We start from the raw sequence: 15,000 nt of genomic DNA on the forward strand, positions 1-15,000 counted from the left end.
GAAAATATATCACATGAAACACTCTTCTACAACCATTGTACTGCATCCTGACCCCAAACTGACACACACACACACACACACACACACACACACACACACACACACACACACACACACACGCGCACACACACACACACACACACACACACACACACACACACACACACACACACACACACACACACACACACACACACACACACACACACACACACACACACACACACACACACACACACACACACACACACGCACACACACGCACACACACACACAGCCATGGGAGAATACTAATGACGGAGCACCATAACAATGAGTCAGGTCCTGAGATGGAAAAGCACAGGTATGCCTGATGGGAATCCATGAGTCATCACTCCGACTGAAACGTGAACACATCACATAAAACACTCACACACACACACACACACACAGGAGAAACTACGCATACCGACGGTGCTGTCTGCGAACAGCGAATTGTCTGAAAGGGGCTTCAGCTGGAAAAACTAAATAGAAAATATTTTGCAGAAAATAGTATATTAACAATCAGTGACAAGCATTGCCTATCAGTGACGATATTGCATTCCCTCTATCGAATTGGGAGGTATTTTTCTTAGCATCTCTGCTATTTCCCAACTAGGGAGGATGCCAACATAAGCTTTTCCTCACACATCTGAGTTCAGGAGCAAAATGTGTAGCTGCCGTGTGTGTGTGTGTGTGTGTGTGTGTGTGTGTGTGTGTGTGTGTGTGTGTGTGTGAGAGAGAGAGAGAGAGAGAGAGAGAGAGAGAGAGAGAGAGAGAGAGAGAGAGAGAGAGAGAGAGAGAGAGAGAGGGGGGGGGGGGTTGTACATGTGTGTCCTGGTGTGCTGTGTGCTGCTGATGGTCCGTGTGGGACAAGCATGGCTGGAGTTCTGGTGCAGCACTGAGATGTCTGGGTGCTTACCAGGAAGACAACACAGAGAATCATGCAGGCAGAGAGAATGCGGGTGTGTGTGTGTGTGTGTGTGTGTGTGTGTGTGTGTGCGCGTGTGTGTGTGGAGAGAGACTGACACATAAAAAGGGAGTATGTGCAGACAGCCATCAGTGCCAAACACATAAACTCAGGTATACAAACAAATACAAAAATACCCACACTCTCTGCTGTATGTGTCTCTGTTAAACACACACACTATCTCTCTCTCTCACACACACACACACACACACACACACACACACACACACACACACACACACACATAGAGAGAGAGAGAGAGAGAGAGAGAGAGAGACAGAAACAGAAGCTGGATATATGATGGAAATAACATTCAGTCGGGGTAGCGAGCACCATCCAGTTATCTAACTGGCCATCTGGCACCCAGGCTATTAGCATCAAGCAGGGTGCTCACAGTACAAACAGTGAAAAGGAGAACGAGGGATGGAAAGAAGAGAGGGAGAACAGAGGAGGGCCAGAGGGAGAGAGAGAGAGAGGGAGAGAGAGATAGAGAGATATGGGAGGTAGAGAGGAAGAGATGGTCAGACAGAGAGAGCAAAAAAAGAAGAAATGTCCAAAGGATGGAGTGGGAGGCAGGTAATGAAAGAAAAACTCATAAGAAATAAAAAAGAGACAGATGTGAAAAAGAGAGAATGAGAAAGAAACAAGAAAGAAAGGTAGATATACATAGAAGACGAGAGAGCAATTAAAAGAGATAAAAGATAGATGGAATAAGAGAGCAAGAGAATGAAAGAAAGAGAGAAAGAGAGAGAGAGAGAGAGAGAGAGAGAGAGAGAGAGAGAGAGAGAGAGGGGAGCTGACAGAAGGAAAGTGTTGTTTAAAGGGAGGAGTTGACACAGGGTCATTACGGAGTAATGGAGTGGTTTTCCATCTTATTGACCGGCTGCTGGGGAAATGGCAGAGGGCAATCTCTCATTTACAAGCCACCGGCCGGACAGGGCGGCATCCACCCTTAAAAGCCACCAGCTGGACATCACACTGCTGACCCTTCCATCCAGGCACCAGGCTGATCTACCCGTAAGAGATGTCCGATAGACCGGGCAACATCAACCCCCCTCCCATGATATCAGTCAGGGTAGGCTCTTCTTGTGTTGTGATATGCCCACATACGCTAGCATGCACATGCTAGAGCCGCTAACCGCTACGAAAGGTTAAATACATGGTTTCAGGGTAGCAAGCATCCCCACAGAGGACTAGGACATGTCTAAACAAAACAACCCCTCTCCCTGCAGACATGCACACACACTCACACACTCACACACACACACACACACACACACACACACACACACAGGACCGAGTAAGAAACGTACACGGACACAACTGCTCTGTAACACACACCACACACACACACATCAGGACAAAACCCTGAAGCTGCCAGGCAGCTGCTGATGCTCATGGTCACCTGACCTCAGTGTCCGAGCCAGCGTGCTGCTCACGGTGGACATGTGGCCTATGATGTCACCACCATGTCACATGACCTGCTATGACCGGGCCCTTCAGCGCAGCGTAGCTACTCCACGGGGCTTAAGGGAAAGTGCATTGGCTGACCCTAAGGCCAAATGCGCCTTTTTAAATGCACTCACATCTGCACTTCAATGACATTAAGCCACGAGGACAGACGGCAGGCAGGTAGGAGACAATAAACAGAGAAATGCCAGCAAGGGATGATACCGGTAATGTCACACTGTCTCTCTCTCTCTCTCTCTCTCTCTCTCTCTCTCTCTCTCTCTCTCTCTCTCTCTGTGTGTGGTGCAGTCTTATTACAGAAACAAAACAGAGCACAACTGTTTTTGTGAAGCCAGTACAGTGTCTGTGTGTGTGTGTGTGTGTGTGTGTGTGTGTGTGTGTGTTTTAAGTGATTGAGTGAGCGTAATAAATAGAATGGCAAGGTAAAATAGGACAGAAAAGACACGTGAGAGAAAATGTGCTACTGTGAGCCAGAAACATTGTCTTAGTACACAGCACACACACTCTTCTACAAACACAAATAGTGTGTATTTGTGTTTGAATGTGTGTGTGTGTGTGTGTGTGTGTGTGTGTGTGTGTGTGTGTGTGTGTGTTTGTGTGTGTGTGTGTGTGTGTGTGTGTGTGTGTGTGTGTGTGTCTGTGTGTGACCAAAGAAAGGGAGTGAGCTAAGGTAAAGAGCTCCATCTGCTCACAAACACACACACACACACACACAAAGTAAACTTTCGTACAAAAAATACACGTAACCTGACTAAAGCTTCGACACCTTTGTATGTGTCAATATGTGCTTTGGGTGAAGGCCCGGCCAGCCTGTAGGGAAGTGGCCAGGGATACTTCCTCTTCGTGAGATTAGTACACCCCATCTAAACCCATAGTGGTTCACAACCAATTGCATCAGCAACACTGGTGTCGTGCTTGTAAGAGGATGTTGTAAAGCCCAAACATGCTATACAGTCTAGATAGAATAAAATAAGCCTTACTCATGGTGAGACAGTACCACACACACCAAGACACTGAGGGATCTGGTATTCCCCTCGATGACTCCTATCTTACAATAGACAAACTGCAACGTTTTGGTTTTACTCAAGAAGAGAAAGTGAAAGGACAAAACACCTCTTGCTTGAGTGAATCACAGTCTTCTAGTCAATGACCACAGGGTGTTGTGACACAAAAAAACATTCCGTAGCAAAAAAAAAAACACCAACACCTGCACGTAGGTCGAGAGAAATCAGGATGTTTTCACATCATTCTTAGCCATACAACTAACCCAGGGAACTGAGATCTCAGTATTTTAAGTACTTTTTAAAAAAAAACGTTATCACTGTTACATCACACAGTGAAACACTTCTGGTTGCCCTGGGACAGAGGATGCATCTATTTCACAAATATAGCTTGCCTTGCCTTGACTTATTTTAGGAGCTAGGACAACATTACACACAGTAACACCTGGGTAAAGTAAAGATGTCAGGCTTGACATAATTTCCACCCTTAAGACTCTCACACATGGTTCAAAAGCACAGGGCAGGATGCCCACCTCCACCCCCTCTGGTGAACGACCACGTTTATGTGCGATGCCAGCCACTGAGGACACCCACTGACTGATGGGCACACATTGGCACAAACAAAAATTAGCATATACATCGACGAGTGAGCATATCATGCATCAGCGTTAACATTTATGGTGGGTGCAAAAACAAACTCATCAACCACTCCACTGCCACGCCATCACTGGTGTCACTGGTGATTTGTGTTGTTATTGACGTCTGCAGATGCATGCAGTCTCTGATGAAAAAAAAAAATCAGAAGGGTCAACCGGTTCAGGTCTGGCTGTCTGCAATGATATCACGTAACTACAGCAACCACATCCTTTGCCAGACTGCTCTACACACCAAGCCTGTTTTGTAACCCTCGTCATACTTCTCTCTTCTTCTGCTGTACCTTGTGTTCCTCTTCCATCTGTTCCTCTCTGTCTCTCATTATGTGTTGGGATATACATACTGCAGGGTATGTGGCTACAAAAGGAAGGGACTGTGGGAGCTCTAGGCTATGTTACAGGGTTTCTAAACTAAAAAACAATGTTTTGGTCACGTACGCAAACATCACCTCACTATCCACTAGCTGCCTGTCCCCTGAATACACTGTAAGAAAAATGGGGACAGCCCAGGCTCAAAAAATGGCAACAAAAACAACCTGGTCCAACCTGGGTCCAGCCTGGACCATGAATCATAACAAACTGTTCCAGCCAATTATCGACGAGACGTTCAGGAGAGTTTCAGTTGCACGAGAGGGAGGGCCGATATAGCTCTCTGTTTTGTTTGAACGTCAACAGAAGCGACGATTCCCAACATCGCTTAGACCACCTTTCGGGAGTTGTTTGGGGACGAATTGCAAGGGACGTTGTGTGAAGTTGGAGGGGATGGTTTTGTTGATGTTGTTGTTGTTGTTTCCAGTGTGGGGCAGATGGGCTGGGTACACATACTGCTTTGTGTTTTTTGTGTATTCTACATGTATATTATTACATGATACTCTGCTGATGCATACTGTATTAAATTACATAACAAACATAAATAAATTAATTAATCCCTAAGGTTATGACATTATTCTTCTGCCAAAGCAGGACAGTCATTTTTCTACTTTGGTCTTGAAAGTTCGGCTTAATAGATATAATATTTACAGAATACTTGTTTTCTCATTTTGCTATATTTCTTATTTTCTTATTTATTTCTCACAGTGCAGTGTCTGACAGTGACCACAGGTTCTGTCATTGTCATTGTTTGTTCTGTGTCTATGCCTGTTTCCACTGCAATGCTGTGGTCACTAAGACAGTACTTGGTTTCTCTCTTCGTCTGTTTGTCTGTCAATCTCTCTGTCAGTGCACCTTTCGCTTCCTCTGAAGTTTCTGCCCTGGTGCCAATGAGCCCTGCTGCCTACTGATGTCCTTTCATGTGATGAAGCAGACCCACTTGACTAACCCATTTATGTCCCTCTCTCCTCTTCCCCTCCCCGGATCCTTCCGGAAGCCATTCTCAGTGTCTGTCATCTGAGAAGCCTCCCTCCCTGCCTGCCAGAGAGAGAGAGAGAGAGAGAGAGAGAGAGAGATTTCCGCCATCTTGAGGGGACCATTTGTGAGAATTCTGAGCTCATCACTGGCCGTCGTTATGAGGCTTTTAACTCACCAGCTCTGAGAGTCCAAAAACCCTGAGGACCTTCAGTCTGTCTTTCAGACACAGAGGAATCAAGTCCACATATCAGGTTTTGAAGTGTACTGTGTGTGTGTGTGTGTGTGTGTGTGTGTGTGTGTGTGTCTGTGTGTGTGTGTGTGTGTGTGTGTGTGTGTGTGTGTGTGTTTGTGTGTGTGTGTGTGTGTGTGTGTGTCTGCTCTGTCTGTTTGCAGAAAATCTGATTTCTAATGCAACTTGTAGTGGAATCAAATATAGAGTATAGAATGTGTGTGTGTGTGTGTGTGTGTGTGTGTGTGTGTGTGTGTGTGTGTGTGTATTAGCCATAAGGTCATTTATCCAACAAATAAGCCTAGCCTGCAGGGAGATTAAGAAATAGCCGTATATTGGCAACAATGTATATGTCCAATGCATACCAAAGGTCCATGTCATCCTGTCCCAACACTGCTCTCATCTTGAACTACATCCCATAATACACTTCACACACATTTCTGTCCGGCGCTGCATGTCTCATCTTACATCAACACATGCATCACTGATGCCAACTGATGCAATATTTACAATATTGTATAGAACCCATTAGCTTTAAAACAATTAGTATCAGTGCTACACTGTGGGCCAGATGTACTAAGACAGTGCTAATAGCGACTTTTTGTATGCGCAGAGTGCGAACGCTGTGCTTTGCTATATTGCGTGGAATTTACTAAGCTATCACTTCATTACGTTAACTGCGTTCCGTGCCGCCCGTTCCCGCCCCCTTTACCACGCCATTTGCGCATGCAAAGCTGAACAACGAGCGCAGTTGAATATTGCAACGTTAAAAAGAATCAAAGTTTAGCGATCATACATGATACAAAGAGATGTCAACGAGCAGCGACAGACAGAGTACAGTTAGGCCTAGTAGTTCTACTAATCCACTTAAAAAATACTTGAACTATTTACTGCACGTATACTTGGGATATGATTTAATGCCTACAGATTGGGAAGTGTAGGCTATGTCGTGAAAGAGAAAATACGATTTTAGAGAGGCAAACAAAAGTTAAGGTTGCTTTTGACATAGTACAATGAAGAAAACGGATGCTCTGAATATTGATTAAGCTGTCTCTAAAAGTTTTTCTAATAGACGCATTTAACCGCAATCTGGATTACACCTGCTTTCAGAAGGCGGAAGTTTTTCAACGCAAAATAGACGTGCGCTGTTTTCATACATCTGGCGGAATACTTAATCAATCGCTATTAGCACCTCTCCTCCCCTGTACTTGCGCGTTACACCCATTTTCAGCTGATCCGCCCAGGAATTAATATGCATGACACTGAAAAGCGCAAATAGCCATTCTCAGCTCCCACGGCAGGCAGTCTGCGCGTTTCCCTCATTGCGGCCTGTCTGTACATATCCTCCCCATGTTTATACACGCACGTTACGCCTGAAATGGGCGCAAAACGTTAGTACATCTGGCCCAGAGTTGCATGCAACCAATGGTACCATTTTCCCATGGCTGACCCTTTTTTTTTCACCAGTATTTTCTGTGGGCTAAACTAAACATGGCGGTTAGACAATGACTGAGGTCTTTGGTGTGTATGCGTGTGTGGTTTGGTTTCGCACTCCAGCAGTTCCTCTCTGACGTCAACCACAATGCACAGAGGGGAGCAGAGGCTTTCTGATAACACCCTGCAATCGCTTTTGTTGAGGGGTTAAATGAGGCTCCATTGATGTGGTTTGCAGTTCCATTACGTAGTAAAGCAAAGATGCTTCTGGAAAGAAAGCATGTTCACTTCAGAGGTGCTGGCCTGAGCCCAATGACTAGTAACTATAGCTCCAAAGATGTTGAGTTGATGTTTCTGTGAACAGTATATTTGTACAGTATCTTCAGTTAGGGCCGTAAATGTACAGACGCACGTATCCTTTACACAAATTAAACATTTGCGGCAGATTTGAAGCAAACTCGTGGGCGATTTGTGGGAAACAGATGAGTTCACTAAAAAATGTTACCAGAAGTTTGCAAATGTTGCCGCTACAGGCAAACTTCCAGCAAAGTTCTGGCAACGATGAGAAGTTTGCCACTAGTGGAAGATGTGTTCACCAGTGATTTGCCAATAATGGCAAATTTCCAGTTTGCCATTATTCCAGAACATTGGCAAAAGTTAATCTAAACCTAATTTGCAAGTGAAAATAATAATATGACCTAGCTGCATATATGCAATATGATATTTTCTGCAACTGTTCGCCATAAACCTGAAATTTCTGTAAGGGATGCTACAGTATATGTTTCTGTGTAAGTAAATCATTCTAAGCTATTTATTGAAGACCTGACTTGTTCTCCAGTTAGCAGCTGCTGTATATTTCTAATAGCAACACAACAATGCATTACTTTAGGAGCAGAGTAATGCATTGTTGTGTTGCTATTCAGAGATAAAACTTTAAAAAAAAAAAAATAAATAGAAAGTTGGCTTGCCTTACAGAGAGATGCTGCGTCTGCTCGACCTAACCCCTCTGTTAGTTAGCTTGCCTTACACAGAGATGTTGTGTCCGCTCCACCTAAGCCCTCTGTCTCTCTCTCTCTCTCTGTAAACTCACATGTGTTTCTCTCTGTTTCTCTGGAACTACGGGGGCAAGCTCGCATCCTCTGCCTTGTTGAAGTCTCAGTGTGTGTGTGTGTGTGTGTGTGTGTGTGTGTGTGTGTGTGTGTGTGTGTGTGTGTGTGTGTGTGTGTGTGTTGTCCTTTGTGAGCAGTGCATGTTGATGTTGACCAGTACTGACACCAGGCAGTCAGCCAATGGCCCAACACACACACACACACACACACACACTGATCTGCCAGCCTCTATGCTACAAACAAGACCTCTCTCCTTGCATTTTCCAGGCCTGTCTGTGTGTGTGTGTGTGTGTGTGGGGGGGGGCGGGGGGTCTTCATGTGCTACATCTGTGTTTATGACTGTACAAGTGTATGCACATTTGTCTGTTGGTCAGTCTGTCTGTCTGTGTGTGAGTGTGTGTGTGTGTGTGTGTGTGTTTGTGTGTGTGTGTGAGAGAGAGAGAGAGAGAGAGAGAGTGTGTGTGCGTGCATGTGTGTGTGTGTGTGTGTGTGTGTGTGTGTGTGTGTGTGTGTGTGTGTGTGTGTGTGTGTGTGTGTGTGTGTTGATCCCAACCTGTGATCTCCCCATGTCTTGGCAGGCAGTGGGATTAGAAGGGCACTGCAGCTTTGTTCTCTGTATTGATCCTGTAAGCGCCGCTTCACTCCAAACGACAGAAGCCTTGTCAATACAACACAACACCTGACATCCTAAGGTATGGAGTGGGATAGCTGTCAGAATATTCGTGTCCATAGATTTGATACTCGTGCGTATTTGCCTGTAGTTGTGCATAAAATAAATATTTGTGAATTCTCGAGTGAGTCCAGTCGTGCATAAAATATATTGTGTGTATTTTATCCATCAGAATACGGATGGGAAAAAAATATGAATTCAAAAATTACAAGTACGAAATCAAATTTTACAGGTAGGGCTTTCATTTATGAGTACGACTTCGCACAAGTGACTGAACTGTCAAAATACGTCATCGCTGCATTCAGAGGCATTACTTGTTGAGAAAAGAAACATAGATCGAGATCATGACTGCGCATGCGCTGAATACAACGCCATCTGGGGGCAGCGGTACCTGATAATTAGCTGCGCAATAAGATGTGGATCAAGCAACCGCGGCCCGACAGAAAGGAAAACAAAGTTTCTGCAATTAGAGGAAATGCTGGCTAGTTTGATGTGATTAAACAGAGTCATACAAATAAGTGGTGGTATGAGCGTTCATTGAATGCATGCGGTTGTGCGTTTGCGCGACAGAAACTGAAACTACACAATAACGTTGTTGGCAAGGCTCAGTTTCAACCTGGAAGACTATTTAATTAGGCTATGTAACGACATTTAACAACGTGGATTCTTGCAACTTCCATGGAAACAGAGCAGAGAATGTACAATACATTGTTTAGCATTGACTATTGTTTAGTCAAATTTGTATATAATGGTCAAAAGATTGTAGCTTTAGTCTTTCATTTAAAGATCTCCAGATAAGTGATTGCTCGGCCGTTTACCATAGACAAAAGTTGGTATTGTTTCCTGGATCTTTACATTCAGGCATTCAAATGAAATTTCATTATAAAGCATATCATTTTTTTCCTCCATTTGCCTACCAGAGTAGGCCTATGATGCTTGTATGAGGGAAACATCCCAAAACAATAGCACCCATATAATTGCTCTGTTGTTTTCAGAAGTATTTCTCATGCAACCATGCAAAAGCAATGAATTATTGTAAATATATCTTACATTATTAAAGCAGGCCTCTGATGTGCATAGGACATGTCCACACATGCATAGCACTTTAAGCACTTTTAGCACTTCAAATATTGACTGCTTCGAAGTGAAGTGCATGTCTAACAATATAGCATAATAATAATAATTGTGATAATGATAACCATAATGATAATTTGATGTGGGGTGGAGGTACGTGTAGGTGGGCCCCAATGACCCTCGCCCCCCGCGGTATCTTTGTTCCGTATTTTATTTTCTCAGAGTTGGCAACCCAATTGCTTACGGTGTCTGGAAGAACCGGTTCGGCTGTTACAACAGCAGTGGGGAAATACTGTCTTAGAATGATGATTGATGATGGACAGTGGGGCTCGAGAAAGCCCCCTGATCAAAGTGGGGAATGAAAGAAAAAGTTTGAGAACCACTGCAGGCTAGCGCCCCAAAATAATTAACTAGGCTATTGCTCTTCCACTTGTTTAGTTTTTTGGTTAGAAAACAAGGATCCCAAATCAAATCAAGAAATATTCTTGACTGATTGTCAATATCAAAACAATTGTGACACATTAACATTCTTATAATGTATTTTTCACTGGCTATGGCTCCTAACTGATGCATGAGATAGATAGACCTAAATATATGGATCGATAGATAGCCTACAGAACATCTATGATTCTGTAAATAGCTATATTGTATTGGATGTGAGTTGTATCTGTCTACAACACCAGTAAATTACATTGAGAAACCCATACTGGTATATTATATTCACATGTGTAACAACCATAATAGCATATGTTGTGGTCTAGGCTATGGGCCCGTGTGTCTGGCAAGGGGCCTGCACTTAAAGATTGTACTGATACCTTTTGCACCCATTTTTTTGGGGTGGCCCTCAAAATCTATGATGTAGAGGTGAATGTCTGCAGAATACTGCAGACCACAACTACAGTTTTAAGGCAACGAAATACTGTGACAAACTGATCAGTGTAGGCCTATGCTTTGGATGGCAAAGACTCAAAATGTACACAGGCTTGGGCATGGACAGCTTTTGGCAACTTTTGTACGCCATTATTGTAATGATAAGTGAATGTGTAATGAGATTTACCCCCAACCAGAGGGCTGCTGTTCTGGTATACAGTAGCTACCTGGTAACTACAATGTGTGTGATACGAACATCAGTAAAGGAGAAAATGAAAAGTCATGCTACACTTGTATGCTGACCGAGTTTATTAAATGAAATAAGTTTCTTTACAAAGCCTTGTTACTTAGTACAGTATAACATTACAATTATGGTTTTTCACTCACAACTAAGGACCATCAAGTTAGCTGTCCCTTGCTTTTTCTAATGAGGCTTCGTCCATACTTCCACACTGGGATCCGTTGATAAATCTATACTTACCTTTTGAATCACTACTGTTTAGTGTATCTTTTTACCCATATTCCACACAGGGATTTATTCAATTAATCTATTCTTACCTTTTGATTAACTACTGTTTAGTGTCTTTTTTACACATACTTCCACACAGGGATTTATTGATTAATCTGTGCCTACCTTTTGAAAGGCTACTTTTTAGTGTACCTTTTTGGCCCTTATATCCGCACAGAGAATTATATTTATATTTGAATCATTACTTTAAATTTGAGTCATTACGGTTGATATCCTGTCTAAATATTAGTAGCTGGGCTGGGCATGTTTGAACCTTTTTGTACATATGGCCAATCCAAACCTTTCTCATCTGTCGTCCCTCGTTGGTGGAACCCACTACCTGTTCCTACTAGAGCAGGGACATCCCTCGCCATCTTCAAAAATGTCTGAAAACCCAGGTCTTCAGAGAACATCTCCTTTGATAGCACTACCACAGACAGTTGCACTCATCGATGCACTTACTGTACTACCTACTACACTCATTGATGCACTTAAATTGTCGTTAGAATTGCTCTTAAAAGCTTTAAATGTTTCTAACATGTTGTAAGTCGCGTTGGCTAAAAAGCCTCAGCCAAATGTAATGTAATATGGTCTTATCATTTGCATTGTCATTTTGTAATAGTAATATAACAACAATTTGTATGTGATACGTATTGTAGAAATTAAATGAAGTGACTTTATCAAGTTCAAATAAACTGTAATTAATACATCAACAACTGTTCTTTATTCCATTGTGCACAAATTCCAAGCACATGATGTGTCCTCTTGTAAAGGCTGAGGACATCTTCTTTTGGGAGGTGCTCTTCCAGATGACAATGACCCCTGATAAAATACAACAAAAGAGAAAAGGAAATTACTTACATGTAGACTATAACTCAGCACAACAACAAATTTAACCCAAAAACAATCATGAACATTTTGCACAACATCTACATCAAATATCCAAGTGAGAGTTTTAAATGTGAGTGCTACCCAAAAACTGTTTATTATAATACTGAATCGGAGTAAAACACACTAAGATCTTTCCAAACAGTTGATTATTTCATGGTTAACGTTACCAAAGAGGGAAAGCAATCTTGCTAGCAACTAGCATAGTGTCGCCTGCCCCCGACCTCCATCATACGTTTTCTGTTTGTAATGTAACCATGTTGATTAGATGGCCACCATGGCTGCCCTACCGCAGAGCGGTAGATAGTTCAAGCGAATAATTTTTCGATAGTGCCATTTAGTTGATGGAGATAAGTATTCTGGCGACTCCTAAATTCCTAGCATATACTAAGTTTTGCTTCTACGTCAAATATTTGGTGCCATGTCTTGACACACCAACACAGATAGCGTTAAAGTTAGCTGATGTTTCGCCATAGAAGACTATACAACAGCGTGCTAGTCATTGTGGCAACTGGCAAGATTTAAGATTAATACTGTTGAACAAAACTTACCGTGACATGTTTGTTCTGAAAGTTGATGTTCACAATCCACTCCACTTCTGACGAACAGCTTGTTCTTCAGCTCGCTGGGAAGCTGCAGTGCTATTAGCTAGTGCTTATGGTGTCAACACGGTAATAACGGTGAACTTATACATTTTTGTTCCATATCTCTATCTCCCCACTGCTGTTGTAACAGCCGAACACACAACAGGTTCTTCCCGACATCGTAAGCCAAAAAAAAGACGATTTGTTCAACTCCACAGGTAGCTATCACAAACGTTAGCACTGACAGTGCGATCATGGCTGCGGCACCGCTGCCCCCAGATGGCGTTATCTTCAGCGCATGCGCAGTCTTGATCTCGATCTATGTTTCTTTTCTCAACAAGTAATGTCTCTGAATGCGGCGATGACGTATTTTGACAGTTCAGTCACTTGTGCGAAGTCGTACTCATAAATGAAAGCCTACCTGTAAAGTTTGGTTTCGTACTTGTAATTTTTGAATTCGTATTTTTTTCCCATCCGTATTCTGATGGATAAAATACACACAATATATTTTATGCACGACTGGACTCATTTGAGAACTCACAAATATGTATTTTATGCACGACTACAGACAAATACGCATGTGGATCAAATCTATGGACACGACTATTCTGACAGCTATCCCACTCCATACTAAGGGACATGAATACACACGTCCATATAGCAACACCCGCAACCACCAACTCACACACAAACACACACACACACACACACACACATAGACATACACATACACACAAAAACATCTCAAAGCACTCATGCCCACACAGACATACACAAATGTTACTTCAACAATTCACAAAAATACACCTGATGATCTCAAAGCAAAACTGTTCAGCCAGTGTGGATGTAGCAGATGTATCACATATGTGTTTCACAGCACGCGCGCGTGCGCACACAGACACACACACACACACACACACACACACACACACACACACACACACACACACACACACACACACACAACTATACATAGCCCAAGGGAAGATCATTAGCCATCCCCCACCCATTGCTACCATCCCCACCCCCTCACACAAACACACGCACACACACACACACACACACACACACACACACACACACACACACACACACACACACACACACACACACTGGGTCTTTCTTCCTTGTCAATTGCACTATTTTATTTCAAAGGTTCCACACAGATGAGAGGTAATTTTTCCACACAAATAGGATTATACTGCAGGGACTTAATTAAATCATGCACAGCTGTACAGGGACCAGAACAAACACACACACACACACACACACACACACACACACACACACACACACACACACAGACACACACACACACACACACACACACACAGACACACACACACACACAGACACACACACACACACACACACACACACACACACACACACACACACACACACACACACACACACACACACACACACACACACAGAGACACACACACACAGAGACACACACACACACACACACACACACACACACACACACACACACACACACACACACACACACACACACTCACACACACACACACAGAGAGAGGGGGGGTCACATTTCTGCTCTATGCTGATGACTTGATTTTTCCGTCACAGGAAAAGGGACTACAGCAGTGACCAAATCTCCTAGAGTGATATTGCACTCTACTTTCTGCATGTGTAGACATCTCAATTAGATTCTGACTGAAAATATCCAAAAAATGAGTCCACTTACAATTCAAGAAATTGGACACCAGTTGAAACCCTGTATGTAGGGTTCTTTAAAATCATTGTAAAAGCGCACAGCAATATCATGACCAATCAATGGAGGGCAAAATATGATAAAAAAGATGATATCCATTGACTACAACAATACAAAAGATGATATTCAATCATCAGAAGATGATATCCAATCACTGTAGCACAACTTTGCATCTTTACACCCCAACATCAGAGCAAAAATTAGGATCAACCAAATCTCAGGCAGTTAATCACAATGAGACGAAACTCATTGGAAAACTCAAACAAAACCACAAAGTGAAATGCAACACCATTTTGGCTCAGACAAGGAACTACACAATTGCAAAACTATCCGATCACCAGGAAGCAGTCCGATAAGGTACAGACTCAGCAAGCACCGTCTGGCCACAGATACAGGGCTAGACTGACGCAGGTACAGACACACCTGGTCGCCCA

At 43.1% G+C, this 15,000-nt stretch overlaps 1 protein-coding gene and 1 long non-coding RNA gene across 2 annotated transcripts in view; both read right to left on the bottom strand.

The window, feature by feature from the left end:
• Positions 1-15,000, bottom strand: part of prkceb (protein kinase C, epsilon b) — a 106,010-nt gene that overhangs the window by 52,459 nt on the left and 38,551 nt on the right. The gene's annotated exons all lie outside the window — the stretch shown is intronic.
• Positions 12,039-13,446, bottom strand: LOC134063878 (uncharacterized). Its single transcript, XR_009936208.1, has 2 exons — positions 12,793-13,446; positions 12,039-12,175 (listed from the first exon to the last, which is right to left on the bottom strand). It is a non-coding gene; the product is annotated as an uncharacterized LOC134063878 (long non-coding RNA).

Source organism: Sardina pilchardus, chromosome 18 (assembly GCF_963854185.1).
Source record: "Sardina pilchardus chromosome 18, fSarPil1.1, whole genome shotgun sequence".
NCBI classification, from domain to species: Eukaryota; Metazoa; Chordata; class Actinopteri; order Clupeiformes; family Clupeidae; genus Sardina; species Sardina pilchardus.